Consider the following 26,623-nt stretch of genomic DNA (forward strand, 5'->3'; position numbering starts at 1 on the left):
GAATGCAGCACTACAAAGGCACTGCTGGTCACCTGAGCAAGCCAAGCCAAAACGCTCAATCAAATGTTGTATCCAACACATTAAGAACAGGGGGTTGGTTTTGCTAGATTTAACATTATTACCCAAGAAAATAATGCTTAATTATGGGTCCTGTATGATCAGCATCTTTGCTCACTCCACAAACACATTGTCATTAGATACATTAATTATTATCTCTAAGGTACTTTGGCAAACAGAAGTCTTTTTGAAAACACTAAGTAGCAGCCTGCATACAGGTAATTTAGGTCTGTATTTGACACTAAACTAAGAACAAAACATGGTTTGACAAGGTCAGGAGAGAATGCTGAGTACAGCAGTTTGCAAGAGAAACTTGGACGTGGCAACATCACTACGCTGATGTACTAGTAAAGGCATCCCTCCCAGAACCCTCCAACACCCTGCTTAGCATTCAATAAAACCTATTAGTACAATCACTTTGACTTCTAATATTCTTTGTCTTGTACATCTCTGGGTCATTATTCTTTGTGAGCATGTTGTCAGTATGTAATTCAAGTAAGTTTGTATCCATGGCAATGGATAGGAGTAGACTAAAGAAAAAAGGAATGTAGTCATAGGCCAGTAGCTCAGTAACAAAAAACTACAGCAGCCCATTAATGAAGTGAGAGGAGGTGAACAGGAGCTGGGAGAACACCAACAAAAGAGCAGGGAGTTGTAATTACAGTTGTGAGGGAGGGCAGAGAAGTGCAGGAAGCTGCTGAGCTCCAGTTAGACTGTAATTTGGAAAATCTTGTCTTTTTAGTGTTACTAATATTTAGTGGTCACTTCCAGCATTGAAGTAAACAGAAGGAAACTCTGACAGGGATGCTGATTAATTCCTCAGCACATTAGGGCTGGCAAAATGAAGCATTTATCTATGGAAGTGTCTTGTGCTGCGTTATCTTCCATAGAACAGCAAAGCAGCATGACCCTCAGCTCTTAAGCAAATTCACTTACACAGATTTGAAAGGTTTCAGACCTTCCCTAAAGGATACTACAGCTGTCGAGAAGGTATCGAGGCCCACACTGAATGAAAACTGTGCCACTTTCTGTGAAGGAGTGACAGCAGAATAAAATCATGACACCTTTACTATGCAAATGATTTACCATTAGCAGCTCAAGACACTGCCCCAGGTTGTGATTTTATACAACCCTGATGCTTTTCAATCTTTAGTGAAAACTACACATCCCCATTAGTAAACTGTCAGGAGGGGCTTTACTGAAATCCACCCAAACTGGAAGAGTGCTTGAAATATTTTCCAGAACTACCACAGGCTGTAGTGGTTAAATGAAAAACAAACCATACAAGCATCTTGCAGTTTCAGGCTTCATTACAAAACAAAAGCCCTCATCCAGGTTTTAAGGCAGAAAGAGCACCCTGAGCTGTTACTCAATTGCTCAGCTCAAAGTCAGAGTTTATAATCTCCTCCTAGAAGTACCTTTTGCCTTCCAGGTTTTGATTCTGAGAAACTGAGTTGAAAGAGATTAATACCAACACAACATCTACTATCACATTCTTAGGCATTTTTCTCAGGTACAGACTGCAGTTTTTACTGTACAAATTGCCAGCTACTTATCCCCATTCCCAGCTAAAACAGGTTAACTGTTTCTTTCATAAGACAATGAATGCTCTCTAGTAACCAGAAGTTATGCACATGAATCCAATTGAGTTCAGTCTGTTTAAGAAACCTGTATAGTTAAAATTCCTTCCGCACAGCTGCTCTTTAAACAATATAACTGAAATCAGCTAAGCAAAACTGCAGAAGATCTTGGAACCTGAACCATCTTTGTCTACAGTAAGATGTTGTTACATTAACTAAAACACTTTTGAAATCACTTGAGCTACCCAGGTAACGCGATTCTCTTGCGTACTGGACTGCGTACATCATCGTGCTTAAAGTGGGCAAAGCCCTTACTTTTAGCAAACCATCAAGAACAGAAAACATCTGTTACCTCAAATATTTGATGGACTGGAGAAATAGGAAACATTCATTCACAGTGGCAGCTGAACATATGCGGGTTACTGTTAGACATACTCTTGGGTTAGCTTCATATTTTACTACTTGTGCTGCAACAGACCAGCTCAGTTTTAGAACGCAAACAGAAGGGCTGTCAAAACCACAGGACCGATCTGGTGAAGCTGAAAAACATCAGTGCAAACAAACCATTTCTTCCTGTAGTGTGCCCTAACACAAGATAAAAGATAGACACAAAAAGGTGGACTAAAGCTTTTCCAATTGAGGAAATCTTCCAATACCAGGTTCCTCTTCCTATTTCCAGAGTGTACTTAAAGCCATTAAACATGGTCCTGTGTCCTCCCAAGCATGTAATTACTAAGATAAAATATGAAAACCTTTATTTGTCTTTCTGTGCTGCCAGTTCTACATGCTGCCAAGAAGAGCGTGCACTGTTCTACCTTTTCTTTGGCTTTGTCAGAAAGACTTTATTTGTCCAAAGCAACCAGAGCAGATACACCCCAATGCATACTGCTACACCCCCTACGCTTAAGATATTTAATGTTACAACCAGAACACCCAAAGAAAAGGACATTACACAAAGGACGGCAAGTAGGCACCCACAGCACTGCTGCAACTGTCTGAAATCCCTCTTACATGTACCAGCAAATGTAAAAAAAACCAAACCACAATGGCTTCAGCACCTACAGGACAGTTTGCTGAAGGAAAATTCAGAATAGCTCCATAGCTTTCTCTGCAGCTTTGCTGGGATCAGGTCAGTTGGACTTTCAAGCAATAAAGACCAGTATAAAACCAGATTCAATTAAAACCATATTTCTTGACACTCTGTAGTTTTCACAAAGTAAATAAAGGCAGAAGGTTGGGTAAAATGTTATGATTTAACTATTACATTTATCAGTGCCATAAGTAATAAAATAAAAAGAAGAGCCAGCCTGTCATGGCCAGGTCCCTAGCTGTCACCACCAAACACAACAGATGACTGCTTACAGCTATCGCAGCCAACAACATTGCTGGAACACAAATGATCCTTCCATGGAGCAGCTCGGTTTATGCTCATAGTTTACATGCTTGATAACACTGTCTAGAGCTAAAGACCTCTTGGAACTGTTCCTGTTGGGCTTTTCTTATGTGTAGCTATCATATAAACCTGGGAGGGGAGGAATTAGCAGCAGAAAGCATCTCAAGGAAGTCCTATGGTGTTTATTTTCACCTCTTTTTCTGGTTGAGTGGTAACTATATTCCACCTGTTAAAACAACCCCTGCATCCCTGACCCACGTGGATATGTGCAGCTGCCCCTTTGTCAACGAGTCCCCTAGATGCAAAGTATTTCCTCAACATTTTAAACAGGTATCAAGCCCAGAACATCTCAGCACTGGCACACCTACCCTGGAGTAATCAGGCCCAGGTTTACGGTAGCTTATTACTCACCTTCCATCATTTCAAAGAAATGCAGAATTTGAGTAGAAGTGGTGGCCTAGTTCCTACCTACCCCTAGGACAGACTTTACCCCATAAAACCAAGCTTTTCTCACAACCAAATTACATACAGACGTACAGAAGAGATGAGGAGGAGCCCCATGTGCCCCTCTTTCTCAAATGTCACTCTTCACAGAAATCAGAGCAGCAGAAGGGCTGTCCAGGCTGCCTTCCAAACTACAACAGGCTTCCTTTCACTGTAAGGTCAGCTCACAAGTTTTCTGCTCTTCCATTACATCCCCGTTTGCAGACTGACAGAGTTAAGGTCAGAAAGTGTCCAAGCAACCAGAAGTTCTCCTGGGATTCTCTCTGGAAGATCTGGGGTCATATACACTATTTACTAGAGTTCAAGATACAGCCTAGATTAGTCAAAAAGACCATCTTAACCCTAATTTTCATTAATGAATAAACACACAGCTTGCTTTTTCCTTAATTCTTTGCAGGGCTCAGAGCTGCACAGCAAACAATCAGAATTAGTTCTACTGGATTAATTCATTAGTTCAATTAGAAGCTACATTTTTAAAAATTACATTCACTTTCCCAAACTATTACTAAACTTGAGACTGCAAAAGGAAAGATTGGATGCCAGCTTTCAGTTTCTGCCCACTTAAAGGAGGAACAAATGCAGCAGAGTCCACTGTTGCCCCTTTCCCTAAACAGCATAACACTGATGAGGATTCTATCAGCATTCAAGTTGCAGGCCACATAAAAAGGATTTATTTCCTAGATGTCCTAGGATGTCCAATGGCATCCTGGCTTGTATCAAATATAGTTTGGCCAGTAGGTCTGGGGAGGGGATTGTGCCCCTGTGCTGGGCACTGGTGAGGCTGCACCTCGAGTGCTGGGTCCAGTTCTGGGCTCCCCACCATAAGAAGGACATTGAGGTCCTGGAGTGAGTCCAGAGAAGGGCAACCAGGCTGGGGAAGGGGCTGGAGGGCAAATCCTGTGAGGAGCAGATGAGGGAGCTGGGGGTGTTCAGCCTGGAGAAGAGGAGGCTGAGGGGAGACCTTCTCCCCACCTCCCCTGCCCTGCCAGGAGGCTGCAGAGAGGTGGGCAATGGTCTCTTCAGCCAGGGGACAGGAGATGGGACAAGGGGCAATGGGCTCAAGCTGCCCCAGGGCAGGGTCAGAGCTGATGGGAGGGAAAAGTTCTTCCCTGGCAGAGTTGTGGGGCTGTGGCACAGGCTGCCCAGGGAGGGGCTGAGTCACCTTCCCTGGGTGTGTTTAAAAAAAGGGCAGATGAGGTGCTCAGGGATGTGGTTTAGCTTAGGATGGGAACAGTTGGACTTGATGATCTTTAAAGGTCTTTTCCAACCTTGTGATTCTGTGATCCTCAATTTTTCAGCTGTATCAGCCTTTGATTATCTCTTGACACTGACCAGAATTCCTAGCAGCTCTTTTATCCAGTAAGGCTGTGGTCCAGAGGCTAATTTTTTATGCAGGTACAGACTAAAGTCTTTTTTTTCCCCTTCTATGGATACTATATAAAATTATGTTGGACTCATATAATCTTATTATATATAATCATATATATACACACACACACACACACACATATATGTATAAAAGAATTCATGTTGGTTTGTTGCTGGCCAAACCACATTTTGAGCATTTCAGCCTTACTGAAATTGGGCAATTTTAAACATAATAGCCAGCAACTCTCACAGTCATCTTAAATTTGATGTAAGTGGCTCCTCTGTCCCATGACAGAAGAGCAGTAGTATCCAGAAGTGCATGGGTCACTGTGGAGTGGTATGGCTTATGGTAAAGTCGGTAAAGTATTGCTTTCTGGGAGCAGGGCCATGATCAAGCCCATGCAGAGAATAAAACAAAAGGCCTAAACCAGGTTAGATAGCTTCCCAGACAAGAGACTGAAATTACCTTAGTCATCAGAATGCCTAGTAATTCTGCAATACATTCACAGGAAGGGAGTGGGATGGCTGAAGAAAGGAAGTTAAATCATCACACTCCAACAGTTACATCACAGTCCTCAGGAAATTTGTCGAGACAGAGGAGATAAATAAATAAATAAATTTAGATTAGAAAAGCACTTTCCAAACATACCTGGAGACCTAGATCTTTGGCTACAAAAATAGAGTGTGTCTGGGAACTGTACACACATGAACTTAAGAGCAGCACACATACCTATAGGGACCACTTGATTTCTGTGGCTAAACTAGTTAATTTAAAATCACTGGCTGCCCCATCTGGTTCAACCCTGAGTAAGCATCTGTAACAGGAACCACATCAATTTGAATGGATTGCTCTAAAGAGAGAACAAGAAAGAGCATCACTCCTTGCATGACAACAGCTAGTATTTACAGCGAGGCTGCACACCCAAGAGTTGCTGCAATAGCTCACTAGTACTGCCTGGTGTATTTATACACATATGTGTATGTGGAAATCATGGCTGATACTTTTCCTGACCGCTCTCCAATTTGGTATTGGAAACGAACAGCACAGTGTCCTTGGGACACTGAGAAACACACTCCAGATGAAGCTGTGTTCCTTGAGGGCAGTGGGGATATTGCCAAGTTGTGCTCCCCCACTCTTCCTTCCAGCAACTGTGCCAGTCCACAAGGGTGGGGCAGGGGGAAACAACCCACAAAAAACCCCCCACCACTGTTTTCTCACCTGAAGCCATGAGTACTTCCCATGTGGGACACTTCCACAGCCAGACTGCAACATCAGCAGGTACATACTTACTAGCAGGGGTCACAGACAGCTTGTTGAGGGTGTTGTTTCAGATGCACTTGCAGCTGGTGCTTCCACAGTGCGACTCTGCATGCAGCTCGGGCAGAAGGGCAGCAACAGTCTACACATGATTATCCAATCTGTGGCAACAAGGAAGGTTCAGATTAACCACTGATGGTTTTTCTTGTCTTTAAATGACACTTTCTATGCAGCGATTCAACAGAACAGAAATGGCAGTGCAATCCCCTCAGCACATTTTCTTGTCTTACTAACTACCAAAAGGATGTTGCACTAACAGGAGGCATTAGATTCTCATTCTGTCCTTGGACTGGTAATTCTTCTCCTCTATGCATGGGATGGAAGATAACTGGAAATCTTGTGAGATGCTGGAACAGGCTGCCCAGAGAGGGGGTGGGTGCCCTGTCCCTGGGGGTGTTCAGGGCCAGGTTGGATGGGGCCCTGGGCAACCTTGTGTAGCTCCAGGCCTGGAGGTTGGTGTCCCTGCCACAGGCAGGGGGGTTGGAGCTCTGTGATCCTTGGGGTCCCTTCCAACCCAGACCAGTCTGGGATTCTATGATTCTATGAAATCTGTGTTTTGACATCTTTTGATGACCCAGGGAACAGTTCACTTTTGCTGCTCCTGCTCCTCTCTCTCACACTGCAATGGCACATTTTTCACCATGATAAAATTAGTTGTAAAAACCAAGTGAGACTACTTGCATCAAAAAGAAAATTGTTCCTGGGAGAACAGCAAGGGACACAACTGTGCACACAAAACTTTGTCTTGAACCTTCACCAATCACAAAATACAATGTGTTATGAAATATTTTTGACCTCACCAGAGATGGGGAAAGTCTTAAGATACATGTAAGTTCATTCCTCAGGATTTTCAGCCCAAATTCCTGTATGAAAGCATCTTAGATATGGAATCTAATATTGGATGATTTATCTAAAAAAAAAAAAGTTTGATAATCCTGAACCACTGGCTAAAACACAATATTACCAATTTTGAGAGCTGCCTGCAGCTGTGTAATAAATACCTGTAAAATAAACAAGGCAAGTGAAGTTTAGATGAAGCTCACAGAATATTTATGCTAGCTGGTAACAATGGAAATCGTCTAGGCCAACTGATTTGCAGACAAATATCATCCAGCATGTATTGGAGCTAGTCAGCACCTGACATTGAAACACATTTATGAAAGAAATTTTATGACTCTCTTAAAGACAAAGTTGTTATTTCTTCTGAAACATGTTAGCCTTGAACTTTTTTTGCATTGTATCACAGATTTATTTACAAGCTTTAACTGGTATTGAAAAACACAGCAAACTAAATACACAAAGTGCTGCTGGAATAAAAGGCACTTCTGTTCTGTTAGACTTTGTGTGAGAAATAGCTTAGTGCCACTGGAGTACTGCTGGTAGACTTTGAAGAGACCCCTTCCCAAGGTTTTCAATGTGTCCTTAAAACAGTCAGCAGAACATTACATTTCCTTTGCTCCTACAGAACTGTAAAGGATACATGTTTCTCAAAAACGAAATCATCAAACCACCAACTTCTCCTTTTCAAAGAGAAGTCTTAATTCTTCAGCTGTTTCAGTTTGATTACCAAGAAGTAATTTGCTATAACCCCCCTTCCTCCAGAAGGAAAATCAATCTTGAATTCAACCTCTCACCAGAAGAAACTGCAAGCAATCTCTTGCAGCATAAAGAAGGGCAGTTAATGCCTGCACTGCTGCTCTGGCTCTTTGTTTCCTCCTTTCTCTTTTCCTCCCAACACCAATATGCTTATAAAACCAACCAGTCCTGCAGTTACAGTGTTTTCAAACAGGCTTTCAGCTCTCCTTTGTGATGCCTCCTTCCCGCTGCCCATCCAGTTTCGCATGCACACGGTATGCAGGTCACACACCAGGCAAGCCTGGGTCAGAGCAGCAGACAGAAAAACCTGCTTCCAGAGAGAAGCCCAAAAGAAAGCATTTGTTCTTCCCTGTAGTTCAGTTTATGCCCTGGAAAAACAACAAAAAAGAAAGCCTAAAAATTATTTTCTGAATTCCAGGGGCTCTGAGCAGTCTCAGCAGGGGCCAAATCCCCCTCACTGCTCCACACATACTTGTGCTACACACATACTTGTGGGAGCAGTGCCTTAAGGATCCACATTTAACAAAGCACACCCATTGGGTTTTATTCTTAAAAGGAGGAAACTTAGCAGTTGTGTTTATTTTAGGTATCAGAGGATGCTGTATGGTATATTTCAGTTATGCTTCCTGACTGGCACTGTCATCCAGTTGACACAAAGAGCTGTTTTGCTGCAGTTGGATCTGTTACCAACATATGCTTCCCAACTGATTCTTCTGGCTTTGAATTGAGGAAGTTGTGTGTCCAAGTCTCTCCAGGGAAAAAGGTTGTCTTACCCTAGAAAATCAAAAGCAAGATCAAGGTGGGGCAAGACTACTGAGAAAACGAAAGGTGTGTCAGAGTCCTGGGTTACCTGGCAAAAAACAAGGGTGGTTGGTTTGGGTTTTTTCCCACTGGAAAATTTTGCTTCAGAAATTTGAAGATGCTATGTCACAGTTTAATCTGCCCGAGTTCAACAGAGATATAACCAAAGAGTATAAACTGCTCAAATCCCCCAGCTGCTACTCTGCTAATCTTACAGAAATACACATCAAAGGTTTTTACAAGCAGAAATCAAATTTGTGTAGAACACTTTCAAAATATATAAAAACATTAAACCCATTTTAGAGACGTGGAAACAAAGCTGAAGACAATGCCAGTGGGACACTGCAGCCAGGCAGAAGCCATGAGCAGAAGCCAGGAACCTGGATGCTCGGTGTGCTTGGGAGCACCTTGGGATGCACTGTTGGAGAGGAGTCAGAGTAGCCATACAGATGATCAGAGGGCTGGAGCAGCTCCCCTACGGAGAGAGGCTGAGGGAGCTGGGCTGGGTCAGCCTGGAGAAGAGAAGGCTGTGAGGGGACCTCATTGCAGCCTTCCAGTCCCTGAAGGGAGCAGAGGAACAGGAGGGGAATCAGCTTGTTAAAAGGGTAGATAATGGCAGGACAAGGGGGATGGATTAAAGCTAAAGGAGGGAAGGTTTAGATTAGATATTAGGGGGAAGCTCTTTCCAGAGAGAGTGGTGAGGGGCTGGAACAGGCTGCCCAGAGAGGGGGTGGGTGCCCCATCCCTGGGGGTGTTCAAGGCCAGGTTGGATGGGGCCCTGGGCAACCTTGTGTAGCTCCAGGCCTGGAGGTTGGTGTCCCTGCCTGTGGCAGGGGGGTTGGAGCTCTGTGATCCTTGGGGTCCCTTCCAACCCAGACCAGTCTGGGATTCTATGCACCACAATGGCCCTGGCAGCCTGCAGAGAGGCAGCACACTCACAGGGAAACAGAGGGATCTCTGATACATTACGGATGAGCTGCTACTGAATTCCATATGAAGGAGCTCAAACCTGAAAACATAATGATATGATTTGCACCATGGTTTTAATAGCACAAAGAAACTAATTAAAAGTACATCATTAGCAATCTTTGTAAGTGTGTGAAACAACTATTTAAGCAGAGACAATAACCTCTGTAAAGGTTCTACACAATCTAACACCTTTGATTGCACACATTCTTTTGTTAAGTAGCTCTTTCTGCAATTAGTGTCAGCGCTGTTAAAGTTGAAGCCAAAAAAAAATGCTTCTCCACATGGAACAGACCAATAAATCCATTAAATACATTTTTCCCCCATTTGAAAGAGATAAACACAAGGAATCAAAATGTGTCTTAAACCAAAACCTAAATTGTAAGCCACACTTAGTGCATGTTTACTGGCTTAATTTCAAAGCTCTTCCTACACTGGTCTCCCCACAGAAGTAAAATGGGGGAGAGAGTTCAAATTCCCACCTTTTGAATTTGCCTGGGCAGAGCTGAATGTCCCATTTTTAAAAGAGTGAAGTGAAAAGGCAGCATTGCTACTTCTATGCTCCAAAAATCTATTCTTTCTCCAATATCTTTGGCTATTAGGAAGTAAATTTAGCTACTGATCTAATTTGTTTCAACTTATAAGTACTAATACCCAAGCAAACATATGTTGAACAGGCTGGTTAAGAATATTTAATGAGAATTTAGTTACTGATTTGTAAATGAAAAGTGCAAATGTGGCAGTTGCCATAGATCCTTGTAGTTCCTTGCTGGCACTGAGCCCAGCTAGGCTTAAAAATATGCAACATATTGATGGGAAAAGGGAGGAAAAATTTGAATATTATGTGTAAAACTTGCTGTGAAAATACAGTTCTGCATATGGATCTTAATGTAAATTGTATGAGCAAGACAAAATAATTCTGAATGCATTTATGTATGCTTTGTGCTGATGGGATTAATGCAAATATTACAGTCACACCATAAATTCACAATGAAGTGAATGCCTACAGGCAATTCAGTTTCCTGTCCTTGGTAGCTGAGAACAGCACTGTGTTCTGTTCTACATTTGTCAGCAAATGAAATGGTGAGGAATAATCTCTTCACTTGTACCTACCTCTTTATGACATTTCTGCCTTGGAAACGGGGATGCCCTTTATTGAGGAAACAGCCACAGAGGAGAAACATTGTGTTCTTGTTCCTGGAAAACAGGAGTGCAAAAAAGACCTAATGGGCCATTATTAAACCCTAATGCTAACAGAAATTAAGCCTATTGCATTAATAAATTATGATAAACTCTCATATTCCCCCCCAATTATTGTATCCATGTCTGTAAGCTCTTTCCACGTTTTCCTTCCTTGTCCTTGTCTAGGAAGTGAAACAAGCCCTGAGCACCAGGTGCCTACAGACCTGCTCCTAAGAGATCACTCATCAGTACCCCCAGATGCCATCACAGGCAGGGAAGATCAGCCCTTATAAAACATGTGTGAGGCTGAAGCCTTTCCTGGGTGACCTGCCCAGCACCGTCCTCGTGAACAATTTTCCCACCACAGACTGAACCTCCCAAGACTTGATTTGTGGCTGCTGCCCCTTGCCTCACCACTGAGGCAACATTATCTCTAATTACAACTTGGAGGGCAGCTACAAAGCTGCCACCAGGTCACACTTTAACCTCCCCTTTGCTGAGAAGCAATCTAATATGAGCTGCTCTTCCCTGAGCCAGCACAGCTCCCTCAAGCCCCGATGTCAGTTCACTCCCTTCTCCCTGGACAGGCAGAGCTTGGCTCTGACATCTGTTCACAGCCTCAGAGCAACCCAAAAAAATACCAGGCATCAGAAAACGAAACCCAGAATTGGACATTTAAATGAGTAGTTCAAAGCACTGTGTAGACAACATCTGTACCTGCTAACTGTCCCACAGAGTCACACTCAGTGGGGACTGGCCATCTGCATTGGACAGAAAGTCCACTGCTTTAGAGAAAATTTTCCATTTCTTCCTACTCTACAAGTCTACTTAAAATAAAATAAAATAAAATAAAATAAAATAAAATAAACCCACTAGACACACAAAATATTAGCAATTCCCTTAAGCATGAGTTGCTTAAACATGACAGTGCTACGAGCATGTGAATATTTACCTTCTTTTAAATGGAAAATCTCAGAAAACCTTAACTGGACACACTGCTGCTTATACCATGTACTCTGAAGCCATAACCTTAAGGAACGAATAAAATACCATAGGGAACATTAAGACATCACACCAAAATATAAAATCATTTACTAGTGAAAACATAAACCAGTATTCACAAAACCCAAATTTTAAAGCCAGTTTAAGTGTTTTAAACCCAAAGTGTCAGGTGTTGCACTTGGGCCAGAAGAATCCCAGACCCATTTACAGACTGGAGAAGAGCTCCTGGAGAGCAGCCCTGCTGAGAAGGACCTGAGTGTCATGGGGAATGAGGAACTCCCATAGGCAGCAGTGACTCTTGCAGCTGGGAAGGGTGATGGGATCCTGGGCTCCATCAGCAGAGGGGTGGCAGCAGGGACAGGGAGGGGATTGACCCTCTCTGCTCTGCCCTCAGGAGGCCCCAGCTGGAGTCCTGTGTCCAGAGCTGGGGCCCCAGTACAAGAAAGATGTGGGACTGTTGGAGAGGGGTCAGAGGAGCCACGGAGATGATCAGAGGGCTGGAGCAGCTCCCCTACGGAGAGAGGCTGAGGGAGCTGGGCTGGGTCAGCCTGGAGAAGAGAAGGCTGTGGGGGGACCTCATTGCAGCCTCCCAGTGCCTGAAGGGAGCAGAGGAACAGGAGGGGAATCAGCTTGTTAAAAGAGCAGACAATGGCAGGACAAGGGGGATGGATTAAAGCTAAAGGAGGGAAGGTTTAAATTGGATATTAGGGGGAAGCTCTTTCCAGAGAGAGTGGTGAGGGGCTGGAACAGGCTGCCCAGAGAGGGGGTGGGTTTCCCATCCCTGGGGGTGTTCAAGGCCAGGTTGGATGGGGCCCTGGGCAACCTTGTGTAGCTCCAGGCCTGGAGGTTGGTGTCCCTGCCTGTGGCAGGGGGGTTGGAGCTCTGTGATCCCTGGTGTCCCTTCCCACCCAGACCAGTCTGGGATTCTATGATTACTTGAAGTACATTTTCTGTGAGGGATCTGGGAGAGACTTGTGAACAGATCTCCTCTGTATCCCCCCGTGCCCACGAAGGCCAGACAGAGAGCAGAGCTGCAGCAGCGATGCCTGCATGGCTATGCCATCCCTGGCGTGCAGCAGAGATGCAGGGCGGGCCATGGAGGCACAAGCCCTCAGCTCTGCATGGCTCAGGGACAGCACGTCCTGCCGCGTCTCCTACGGCAAAAGCCTTCCTGGGAAGTAACGGGTCTTCTACACAGCTGGGACTGTGAGGAGCTATAAAGCAATTCAGATTTTTATGTGTTTATAGGTATTTAGAAAAAATGTTTATACATCCCGATTAAGTTTCTCCAGTCCCTTTAGTTTCTTCCACAGGACTACTTCAAATCCGTGCAGGGCTACATACCCATTATTAAAGCTGATTACACACTAGACAAAGCATCTGAGTGCAGTTCTAAAGCCTTTACAAGCACCCATGATCTCATACAGGATCTGTGTGGCTCGTTAGGAATCCAGGGAATTACCCTGAAGAAATGTGACTGGTTTATAGAACATTATTTGTGTAAAAAGCATTTTTATTGAATTTTTAAATTACACTGGTGTATAAACTGCCAATCAAAACTGCCTATAAAGAATGAGGGAATGAAATGCTGGTGAGCAGGCACAAATTATGAAGACAAGGGCTGAGAGATCAAATGATTTACAGCCACACAACAGCATCCGAGGCAAAAGATGCTATTTCTGCAGGCAATAATATTTATGACAACTATCAGCTCAAGTCTATTTCCATCTGTAGCATCAAGGAGTTCATTCAAAGTTTAAAGAACTTTAGAGGATTCTTCTGCCCAAGCAAAATTGGAAACGAAGTTCAATGTGATTTGTCCCTGGTTCCCAGGGGGTCAGGGGAGACCAATCTGGTTGCTTTCTTCAGGCAACGGGCCAGCATTGGGTAGATGAGGACTCACAACGTTAACTTAGAAATTAACTTGCACAGTTTTGCTTATTTAAGCAAAAGTCAGAACCCACCTCCCTTGTAATGATGTGGGAACTGGTTATTTGGAGTGAGCAGAGCAACTGATGTTGTACCTACTGATTTCACCGAAGAGAAATAACTTTTGACAAGACTGAACTTTGTGTTTGTTTGCCTCTCATTCCTAGAAAACCAATCCAGCTCAGAAGTGAACCAGCTGAGTACCACAGTCATACAGAGTCTCCTAGATGCACTCTCAACAAATTCATGCTGCGAGGTCCTTCCTCCCCACAGCAGGTCAGAACACCCAACACCAACTATGCCATTCCACCACATCAAGTCTCATTCCATCAACCCATGTTTTCTGATGGATCTCGTGTCTGACAAGCGTCACACAGGACCCTTCACATCTCTTCTCCTTTCCTCCCTCAGCATGGATTCTCACTACCATACCATAGTGACTTGCACCCTATGGTTTCAGGCTCATGACTAGCTTGGTCACCACAGCTGCTACAGAACTACCCCACCTTCAGAAGCACCTGCTGCAATGAGCTTGCTCACCAGTTACACTTCACCATGGTGCTAGGAAGGAAGAATCCCATGAGATATGTGCCATAGTGTCTGGGAAAATAGGACACAGGGAGAGAGGAACACAGGAACTGCCAAATCTACACACACACACACTCACACACACACACACACACACACACACAGTAACTTGCTACCCACCCTGTACAGGAGATAGATCAATCTACCCAGTAACTTCAGCAGGAAGACTTCTGCAGGTCATAGGGAATAAAAATCCCCTATGTGGCTTTTCTGGCTTCAGCTGTCAGCTTTCTTCATTACCTAGACAGCCTCTGCTTCACTTAATACACAGACAACGCTTTTACTAATAACCAATATAGACATAAAAGGGGTTTTTTTCAGCCATAGAAAAAGTTAAATACATTATGTGTTTAACACATTAATTTTTAAGCATAGCAGTCTCCAAATGCTCCTTTACTATCTCAACTCAATCAACTACCCAAGAATAAACCCACAATCATCATCAATCACTTAACTTCCCGGTGCCATACCAGGCACTCCAGGCTTACCATTTGTCTTAAGTGTTAATCCAATATTAAGAAAAAATAAAATATATTTAACAACAGTGCAGTGAAACAGAAAAAAAGCATCACATCAGAGGACATCAGCAGCTCTAGACAGCCCTGAGGGCTGCCCAGCTTACCTGGAGTTAGGCAGGACTGCAGCACGAGGCTTATTGGTTCAAACCTGACCCAGACTGGTTACAAACAAATCCATCCACTGTTTCAGCTTAAGTCCATCTGTCCATCAGACAAGGAAGGAAAAAAGTCCAAAGAAGAGGGAAGAGGTGGTTGTTTTCTTTTGCCATTGGAGTGCAGCTATGTACAAGCTTGTAGCTATCAGTAATAGTACTATGAACTTTTATTTAGAACAAAACCAAGTTTAAGCTGAGATTCTTACAGAAGTGCCCTCTAAGTGCTGTGTTACCTGGGAGGGGGAATGATAAAACCAAGAACTGCAAAGCAAGTGACATTTTTAATTAGAAAAGCATATTTTCACTGAATCCATTATAACCAGGCACTGGCTCATTGTGCCACACCAAGCTGTCCTGAAATAAGTAGATCACCATGTATTTAAAACCACACTCATTCCTATACTCCAAAAGCATTACTAAGCTAGCTCAATTGTTTCAAACTAGATTTTCTCTTAAAGATTAAATACAAAAGCTTGTGTTTTTCAAAAGATACTTCCAACCTGCTTTATTTCTGAACATCATGAAATCAGTTGGCTCTTTCTTGTGTCACAACAAAGTAACTTTGCAGTCATATCTACCACCTTCCACAAAGGATGTTATTTGAAACTTTGGAGGGTGAGGTATTCTTTTGCCAAAATAATGTATTGGACAGCAGCCAGAAACTTTTGAAAACCTTCACTCTTGGAATTTTGCAGAATTCCTGCTAATACTGAACTTTGCACAGAAAAATCTTCTTTCTGAAGAGCTCAGGCTGCACAGCACAGTACACATCCAGTCAGGATTTCTCTCAGCCTTTGCTCTTCATATTCCTTAAGTGGACATCACATTACCTATCCAGGAGACCTGCTTGGGGAGTTACAGGAGGTTTTAGAAAAAACTGTCTTTAAAAAGTTGCTACACTGTACAGAAGTAGCCATCTCACTGATGGACTTACAAAGTGATGTTTAGCTGCACACTTGAGAAGACAACACAGAGCCCTCAAGCAATTCTAGCAACCCTTCCTTTTCTTTGAGCACTCCCTGCTAAAGAAGAAAATAATGTCATGACCAGAGATGCCAAAATAATTGCCTCCCTCATCTGAAAAAAGTTCTTCACTGCTGCTGGCTTTCAACAGGCAACCAAGAGCTGTTGCTAAGGCCACCCATCTTCAATCATCTACTGCAGATCCAACACCCAAAAGAAACATTTATTGACTGTCTCTGTCAAGTCATACACATAGGTTAAAACCCTTTTTAGAAATAACACTGTGATACTACTCTTCCATCTCCAGGCATCACCCTCTTCTAGTCATTTTCTTGTCTTCATTGCAACCTTCTGTGTGTGCACTATTTCTAGGTTTAGTCTCATTCTGACCTTAAACAAAAGGGCAATACTGGCTGCAGAAAGCACAGGTAAAATGAAAGGTATCAACAAATCCTTTCCATATAGCCAATTATTTTCCTTACCCAAGATGGAGACCTTTTCCTTCCACCTGTCACAGCAAGCTTTGGGTGTGAATGTGGTCTCAGTGGCACTGAATGGGATATCAAGACCTTCCCAGTTTAGGATTGAGGCAGGATGAATGAAGATTGGTCAACTCCCGTGTGAGGCTCTTCCCTGGTTTTGGGTTAATGGAAAAAAACCTTACACACACCCCTACACACTACAGTTGCACTCCAACAGGCATCCAGTTTGCAAACACTCAGTATTGGGTGGAGAACAATTTTCTTCTACCTTTTTTTTTCATCATTCTATAATTCTACATGGGGACCAAATTATTTGCTAGGATATGTCAGATCGCTGAAGGTCTAAAAGAGGGTGTAGAACCTCTAAATGTTTCAAGGTCTTTTGAAATTACTACTTCCTCATTGTTAAATCCTACAAGACTTCACCCATAAGGGGAGAAGAGGAAAAACTCCTCATGATCTCGGAGCGCTTTACAGTAGGAGGCAGCTGACATCTCTGCAGGAATTGCTACGAAACTCACAGAATAAACATTTTCTTCTCCTGGGTTTCATAAAATCTACTGACACCAGGATTTCATTATCAATCTTTTTTTTCCCCCTAAAATCAGTCCGATGTAGAATAGTAGGTGTTAGTACTAGAGCCAGCAATAAATGAATACTTCTCACAGGCTCTGTGCTTTATTACTGAAAGATTACTGGCTTTTTAGATCTCAAACTTAATCTTTTCCAGAGCACCTTTATATAGCAGAGAAGAAAAGTCTGCCCGATTTTTACTAGACAAGCTAAACAAGTTTCCCTTGGAAAGAGCAATTTTAATCAGACCAGGCTGGCATGAAGGCATACATGCTGTTGCTTCTGCCTAGAGCCTCAGGTCCTGGAACCATATTCAGACTCTTAACCGAACCCTCCCCCCATAAAACCACCAACTGACACTTACACAGTAACTGATGTTTGTTGTCACAGATGCAGCTCTGTGCAGCCACGCCACACACACCCTGTACGTGTGGCAAACACGAAATCCTGTACAGAACAGCCCCCCCACAGAGAAACAGCGACCAAGTTCTGTTGTTCATCCCAGTGCTGCCATTCACCCAGCACCAACAGCGGTAAAAGCCGTGGTCAGACTGTCAGCGGCCACAGCTTGTCTACACAGAGCAGGTAAGCAGGCACCTCATTATTCCAGCGCTGGAGAACAGGGAGGATGGTCCCTCCAAAGACATGTTCACCCACAGGTACAAAGCACAATATATTTATACAGTGCACAAAAATGCTGGCCTGTTAGCTTGGCCTTTGCACTGACTGGCTCTTGATTGCTTTGCTTTATCTATATTCTCACTCTATAAAAATCATTGGCTAACTATGCTGATTGCTTTAAATACAAAGAGGGGAGGGTATTGATTAGCATATTCATGTTACTTCCAGTAAATCATTATCCTATGTAAATCTCCTCCACACATGCATAGTTATGCTGAGGGGACTTCCTCTGGTGGCCATCCATAGTCTTCCTCACTGTGCCCACAAATGAACCCCATCCTTGCCCAAGCTCACTTTATGTTCAGATGGTCTTTTGTAACCACAGCCAGTTTCTTCATATACTATTTGTTTTAACTCAAGGTCCATAACCAGTAGCCACTGTTTTAATTCAGAGTCCATAGAGATTTTCCATTGTGATAAAGGCACACACTGTCTTGTCCCTAAAAGCCTTAACATGCTGTATGTTCTCATAGCTGCTGTAACTCCTTTAAAATCAAAATCGTATTCTAAACTAAAACCAAAATCACCAGAAGTTAAGCTATTTTATTAGGGTGATTGTAACAGACTGGTCACCTTCCCCTTCCAGGGGCTACCATTTCATACATTAGGGAACAGCTATTGCCCCAGTGTATTCACTGTGGACCAGAAAGTCTCCTGAAAAAGAGTGTTCTGTCTGCTTCTAGACAGTCTTACAGCTCTGAAGTAGGAGTGTGGCCAGCAGGTCACAGGAGGTGATCCTCCCCCTCTGCTCTGCCCTGGTCAGGCCCCACCTGGAGTGTTGTGTCCAGTTCTGGGCTCCCTGGGATAAAAAAGATGGATCTCCTGGAGAGAGTCCAGAGGAGGCTACGGAGATGATTAAGGGTCTGGAGCATCTCCCGTATGAGAGGGAGCTGAGTGAGCTGGGGCTGTTCAGCCTGGAGAAAAGAAGACTAAGGGGGGACCTTATGAATGTTTATCAATATTTGTGCAATATGAGCTGGGGAGCTGCTCTGACAGGGGGTTGGACCCGATAAGATCTCAAGGTCCCTTCCAACTCCTGTGATTCTAAGCACTATCTGTGAGGAACTGTTTCTCTGCAGTTCATTTCTGCTTTAACCAAGATTGACTCAGGTATCTCCTTATCCTCTTACCACACAATTACTGGCTAAGATGAGCTTGCCTTTCTTTTAAGTAAAATTTGTTCAATATTTAACACTGCACATCATGAAGCTAAATCCTGAAATCACAGGGAGCAGACTGGCCCTGATTATATTCTTTGTTTTAACGATTCAGAACACACTCCCAGCTAAATCTACTGCAAACTAAGTTTTCAAGCAGCACACAAACAGTAATATTTTCAAGTGAAACATTATTTCCATTGCACAAAGACTCATCTTGCATTTCTGTAAATATTAATCACCTGAGAAATACCCCCACACATGAAAAATTCCCTCTGCTATGCTTGGAAAGGATGGCTATTAAAATCAGATCTACGACTAACTTCTATGGCTACTGCTCATAACCAAAGATCTTTTCATTAGTTTCAATCACATTTAGTGCTGGCAAAAAGCATTAACTATTAAAGAGGAAAAAAATCTTGTATGTACACACCAGGCTAATTTTCCTAATGTGTCTGCCAGCCACCCAAAGGCCTAATGATCTTTGCATTGGGTTGAATCCTCCTGAGCTATATCGTAATCTCTAATCTCTGCTGAAGTTTTGAGGAGAGACAGTTGATGCTAGTTCAAGTCTGTGACTATAAACCAAATTCACAGCACACTCAAATGGTAATAACTTTGGAAGATGTTGCAAAGGTCTGGATCAAACTTTGATCAACAAAGAGTTAAAATCTCAGAGAAAGTATCCATTTCCAGAACGATCTACTCACTGAAGACTCTCCTAATGTACTTGTCCTTCATCTGCTCCAATAAATCTGAGCCATATGTCAAAGAGTTTTTGCCAAAACTAGAGAGATTTACAGTGCTCTCAGTGTTATGATAAAAAAAAAAGCAATTATCAAAATGAGACAGAGATAAGGAATGGTTATTCTGAATCTCTAGAAATGCTGAAGTAAACCTGTATCCCATTCTTAGTTCTCAGACTTTGAATGACTGTGAAACAGGACATCCTGACTGAGGCATGTCCAGGAAGTGCCAAAGCCAACGTGGCCCCTGGAAATTAATAAGCAGCAGATTTGCATGTGCTGCAAGGGAAGTTGTCCCCATATTACATAAATCAGAGTGCAAAGTTAACAACCTAGGATCATTAGGGGTCTTAATAAAACTGGTAAATTTTTCAACACAGAAAAAGTTCCTGGTTCCCACCAAGGAACTGGATTTCATCACAAATCCTTTTTATTTTTCTAGGAAAAAACGTTTATCATATTTTTCACTGGCAGAAAGACATTAAAGAAAGGTAACTGAAAGTTCAGTTCTAGTTCTGCTTTCTCCAGAAGGACCTTATAATCTTTCCTTCCCTTCTGCACTCCACAAGGTTCAGGAAAAGCACAGAATATTCTAAATGAAGTAAAATAGAACTTCAACTGCAGAAGTGTTTCTGAAGACAAGTTCCATTTTTTCATTAATTATTTTTACTTTTTTCATGTGTTGAATATAGAAAAACATATTTTTCATCTCTTCACCCATCCAACAGAAGCTGTGGGTCCCCACAAGCTTAACAAAAGCTCCCCCAAGAAAGAAAACTGAGCAATATTGAAAAATCTTGACTGGTTAAATAGAAAGTTATTATTTAGAGGAAGCTACTGCAAGGCAGAAAAGACCATCAAAAGCAGGGGAGCTGCATTTTGTTTGTCCCATACAACTTTGTGGGTATGTGGAAATAAAACCAACATTATAAATGCTGCAGTGTTGGGCCTGTAACTCTGCCAAAGAGCCAACATCTGCATTCACTGTATCAGGGGGAGGTGGACACTGAGGACTATAACTGACTCCTCGCATCTTCTGCATGCTCTCAGCACGTGGCACAAACAGACTGCTCCCCTCCAGGGTAAGTCTTCTATTGCCATCGATTAGTCTTCAATTCAATTAGTCAGGCAAATACCTCCACCACATACTGAAAGCTGAAGATACAGGTATGCCTGGTGGGCAGTGGTCTACCAATAGCTTACAGAAAAAAGAACAAAAGAAAACAAAAGTTGTTTGGGGTTTTTTCGAGAGTGTAGAGCAGCAGGTTCCTGAGAAACTGAATTAATATCAGAATCATGCAAAATCAAGCTTCCAAGTTAAAGGAACACCGGGCTGGAGCCTACCTGAACAGGCTCAGTCCTGCCCCAAGCTTCAATGCCTTTAGTTGCACAACTGCACACTTACCTTCTACAGGGCCCCCTCCTTATTCTGTACATGACAAGCAACATACAACTGCAAACCTGCCGTTTCCCAACAGCTGGATGCTCCATTTTGAAACAGCTGTTTCTATCACTGACATAATTGGTGCACCTTATCAAGGTGCCCAAAAATAACATGATGGAAACCTGCAATATGCTCCTGAGAGATGCTTTTTCTTAGTGCAAGTGTGGTAGTGTTCTTAAGACTGGCGAGAACGTTATCATACCTCCAGTGTAGAAAGATGCAATTGATGCTGTGTTGTCAGGCAACCAATTGCAAGCAAAACACCATGTTTCTAAACACGTGTATATCCCAAATTCATTAAATACAGAAACTAGATAAAAGGGGCTATGTAACAGAAAACATAACCACCAGCTTTTTAAAAATCAGTGTAACAGTAAAAGCACATATGACAAGGCAATTAGCTAAGACCAAACCTTAAATATCAACTATGAATATTATTCTACGAAGTCTGTAATCCCCAATAAGCAAGTCCTGCTGCATGCACCCTCATGTAATACCAAGTACATGTTATATATCAGGAGGTCTATGCTCAACAGAACATATCAAGTGCATATATGCAGATTGCTTTTCCTACTAGATTGACCACACAAATTTAAGATTTTTATGCATTAAACGTGCATCATGAAACGTATTTAGATTGGAACAGAATCCCAGAATCACAGGGGTTGGTAGGGACCCCCAGAGCCCATGGGGTCCAACCCCCTGCCAAAGCAACTCCCCAGCTCATATTGCACAGGGCAGCGTCCAGACGGGGCTGGAATCTCTCCAGAGATGGAGACTCCACACCCCCTGGGCAGCCTGTCCCAGGGCTCCCTCACCCTCACTGGGGAAAACTTCTTCCCCATGTTGCAGTGGAACTTCCTGTGCTCCAACTTGCAGCCATTGCCCCTTGTCCTGTCCCCACAGACACTGAAAAGGGGCTGCCCATTTCCCCTGCATCCCATCCTTCAGATATTGATAAACATTCATAAGGTCCCCCCTTAGTCTTCTTTTCTCCAGGCTGAACAGCCCCAGCTCACTCCGCCTTTCCTCACAGGGGAGATGCTCCAGGCCCTTCATCATCTCCGTAGCCTCCTCTTGACTCTCTCCAGGAGATCCCTGGCTTTATCCCAGGGAGCCCAGAACTGAACAATCAACCCTGTATTACTGGACAGCCAAAACATTACAGTGAATTGGATGAGAAAAAACAGCTACAGCATTAGGCAAATAAAAGACTTCTTGCTGAGGGCTGCAATAACAACACCATGTAGTAAAGTAACATGCTTCAGCATGATCCCATTTTCTGTAAACAAACACATTTTAAAGCTGTGGTATAGAGTTGTGATACTAACATGTTAAAAGGTACACCATTGGAAGCAGATGCACTCAAACTAGGAGAGATCTGGCAATATTTGGAACTGCAGCTTCGGACATGAAGAGGTACAGTGACATCATGCTCGTCAGCTCATATCATCATCAGATCAGCACACATTTCTACTGCAACTGAATGGTGGAGCTGTGATACATTGTGAAGCATATATACATGTCTACACACATCCACACACCTCCTGTGCAGTTTCCATCCTTGTATATAGGAGGTGATTGTGCCCCTGTACTCAGCACTGGTGAGGCTGCACCTCGAGTGCTGGGTCCAGTTCTGGGCTCCTCACCATAAGAAGGACATTGAGGTCCTGGAGTGAGTCCAGAGAAGGGCAACCAGGCTGGGGAAGGGGCTGGAGGGCAAATCCTCTGAGGAGCAGCTGAGGGAGCTGGGGGTTTTGAGCCTGGAGAAGAGGAGGCTGAGGGGAGACCTTCTCCCCACCTCCCCTGCCCTGCCAGGAGGGTGCAGAGAGGTGGGCGATGGTCTCTTCAGCCAGGGGACAGGAGATGGGACAAGGGGCAATGGGCTCAAGCTGTGCCAGGGCAGGGTCAGAGCAGATGGGAGGGGAAAGTTCTTCCCTGGCAGAGTTGTGGGGCTGTGGCACAGGCTGCCCAGGGAGGGGCTGAGTCCCCTTCCCTGGGTGTGTTTAAAAAAGGGCAGATGAGGTGCTCAGGGATGTGGTTTAGCTTAGGATGGGAACAGTTGGACTTTATAATCTTAAAGGTCTTTTCCAACCTTGTGATTCTGTGGTTCTATGATATATTCACAACTCAATTTTACAATTTTGCCTTGGGCAAACTGTAATGGTCAGATAAAGTACATAAAATACAAACACTATAAGATACAGAAACAGTTGCATACGGACAGGGCAACCAGACCCTAAACCATTCCCTAGCAAAATGCAAGAATCAGACTAATATATTTGAAAATATTAAAGTTGAGAGATAAATAATTAGCTAATAGCATGGGCAGTGTGTTTTTTCAATGTGTGCAGTTCTTTCCCTGATAATAATGGCCTTTTCTGTAACTGAAAAGGAAGTTTTAAATGGGGTCAATAGCCTGTAAAGATGTTAACATTGTATTTCAGCAGCTGGGTGAAGAAAGTCCTGATAAGGGTGAAGAGGCTAAAAGGAAACTGGCTTGAAAAGAATTTGGAACTTTCCCAAGCCTAAAAGAAAATAATAATTCAATTCAACTGCATTAAAAAATATCCAACCCCTTTCAGAATTAGCACAGGTAGTTTTGTCTCCCTAGTGTACACTGTAGACAAAGCAATACCAGAGGAGTTGGTCCCTGGAAAGTGCACATATATTGTATGTATTTTGAGAGACAGAGTGTTCAAACAAACCCAATCTGTCTCTACGATAGCCAGTCACACATCAAACAGTGTGAACCAATTGCCTGTGTCTGGTGTCATGCATAACACTCTCTTTACATCCTTATGACTTTAATTTAGATCTATGATAGCCTACAACTACACATTAAAGGGCAGCACAAACAGAATATCAAATATAGTGTGTCCAGTAGGTCTGGGGAGGGGATTGTGCCCTTGTACTGGGCACTGGTGAGGCTGCACCTCGAGTGCTGGGTCCAGCTCTGGGCTCCTCACCATAAGAAGGACATGGAGGTCCTGGAGCGAGTCCAGAGAAGGGCAACCAGGCTGGAGAAGGGGCTGGAGGGCAAATCCTCTGAGGAGCAGCTGAGGGAGCTGGGGGTGTTCAGCCTGGAGAAGAGAAGGCTGAGGGGAGACCTTCTCCCCACCTCCACTGCCCTGCCAGGAGGGTGCAGAGAGGTGGGCGATGGTCTCTTCAGCCAGGGGACAGGAGATGGGACAAGGGGCAATGGGCTCAAGCTGTGCCAGGGCAGGGTCAGAGCAGATGGGAGGGAAAAGTTCTTCCCTGGCAGAGTTGTGGGGCTGTGGCACAGGCTGCCCAGGGAGGGGCTGAGTCACCTTCCCTGGCTGTGTTTTAACAGACAGGTAGATGAGGTGCTCAGGGATGGGAACAGTTGGACTTGATGATCTTAATGGTCTTTTCCAACCTTGTGATTCTGTGAATAAATAAAGCCAGTAATGGCTGCAATTGTTTTATGGAATCAGATATACAGGAAGGTGTCATTTTTGTTCATTGCCACTGTTGGGGATTGGAGAAAAACTACAGCAGTTACCAGAGGGAGGAAAAATGAGGCCAAGATTATTGTGAAGTGGCTTTGGAAGAAGTATTCATTTATCTTCCATCAAATCCAATTCTCTACAGGTTCAGGTAGCTGCAGAGAGAGAAAACAATTAACTCTCCTCTGCAAAACTGCTGGTCAAGAAAAGCTTTGCTCTGTTATAGTAGCATTGACAGAGACAGCTAAGAAATTTCATCAGGAATAACCTGCTGCAAACATAAAAGCAACAGAGTTTCCAGCTGTTCCACACAGCTAATACGCTTCTGCACTGCTAAGCACTTTGACATCACATGTAGCAGAACAGGGAAATCACCTGTTAATCAACTGGATGAAGTTCTCTGCAGCTCTACATAATCTTACAGTATCCTAGAAACAGCTGGAAGGTAGGCTCCTCTCTCCATCCCACCAATGCATTGCCTCTCCTTCTTTATGACATCTCAACATTCTCACATCACTGAGATTGTACCTACCCAATGACCCACGGCCCGTGGGAAGACACTGAATTCACTCAGCCAATTAAAACCCTTGTTGAGCCACAGATACAATAGAAATGACTCAATTTTAATTGCAGGGAGGGATTATTTGCCAGTAACAAGGGGCTCCTCCCTCTTCCTCCTGACCAGCAGTGCCCATTCATTAGTTCTTGTGGAGCTTTACTGGTCAGAAAACTGCCCCAGTGCTCCCATGACAGCCCAGGTCCACTTGGCTTGTGGTCTTGATCCAATCCACATTTAAAAAAAAAATATATATATAAATCCAAGTTAGCTTTACTTCCTTTTGTGCTTGCAGAAGCAGGCAGGAAGAAGTGAGTGTCAGACATTAAACACCTGAGTACTGTGGGAAGTATCTTGGATGTAATCTCCTCTTGATGCCAGAGGAACTGAAGATAGTAAACTGCAGGGTCAGTGTTGAAAAGCACTTGAGGTGTAATTTAAAGAAATATAGACCAGAATCTCAAGTTTCTGCTGCAGGAGAACTGCCAGAAGTAATAAGGAAAATTTAAGTACACTGGCAGAAGAAGAGTTAACACCATGTTTCTAGAAGGAAAATCACAACTCATGAGCTGCTAGAGATCTTGGAGTGAGTCACAAAGCATATGGACAAGAAAGAGATGCCTGATATACTCTTGTGGATCTACATAAGGCTTCTGATCACATATATACCAGTGGAAGTTCTTATAAAAGTAATCTGCTGGGGGACAGAAGTATGCAAGCTGATTTGGTTAAATGTTCAGAAATGAATGATACAGAATTAACTCCATCACCTTATCCAGGAAGCCTCCAGCGTGGTCCCACTGCTCAAGCAGCAATTGTGTAGAGAACAGATTGTCACTAACAGCTGAGCTGTTCATCATAGTCATAAATGAGCTGGGGAGCTGCTTTGGCAGGGGGTTGGACCCAATGAGCTCTCCAGGTCCCTTCCAACCCCTGTGATTCTGGGATTCTATGAAATCATCTGGAAAAGGGGTGAATACCAAGATGACAAAGTCTCCTTATGTTAATAAAGCAAAAATGTAACTTGCCTGCAAAGAACTGTAGACAGTTCTCACAGTACTGAGAACAACAGATAAAACCTCAGGCTGTTAAGTAATGCACAGGGAAAGATGATCCTTACTTTGTAGACATAGTGATTGACTCTGAAACTGCTATTACCACTCAGGAATTCTGAAGTTACTCGGGAGATGGTGAAGTTACAATCAACAGTCCTGTAAACACATCAACTCAGTCTTCATCAGCAGTTTTAAATAATAAAATCAAATTATTAACAAATGAGTAAGTATGCTCCCTTTTCTCTCCATCACAACAAAGCTGTCATACTAGAAAAAGTAGAGAAGACAGCAAAGACAATCAAACAAATGCAACAGCTCCATTCAGATGAACAACTAAATACATCAGTGCTATGTCTGGAAAAGAGACAGCTAGGAGTGCAATGAAGGTCTTTAAGATACTAGAAATCATGGAAAACTTGGAGAGGAAACGAGTGTTCAATAGCTCTCATAATACAAGAGGAACAGGATGTGAAATGAAATTGCAACATGTAATTACACTGCAGAACTCATCGCCTTAGGGCATAAAAGTTTACAAAGGT

The sequence above is a fragment of the Gallinula chloropus genome (assembly GCF_964237585.1).
Source record: "Gallinula chloropus genome assembly, chromosome: 12".
NCBI lineage: Eukaryota > Metazoa > Chordata > Aves > Gruiformes > Rallidae > Gallinula > Gallinula chloropus.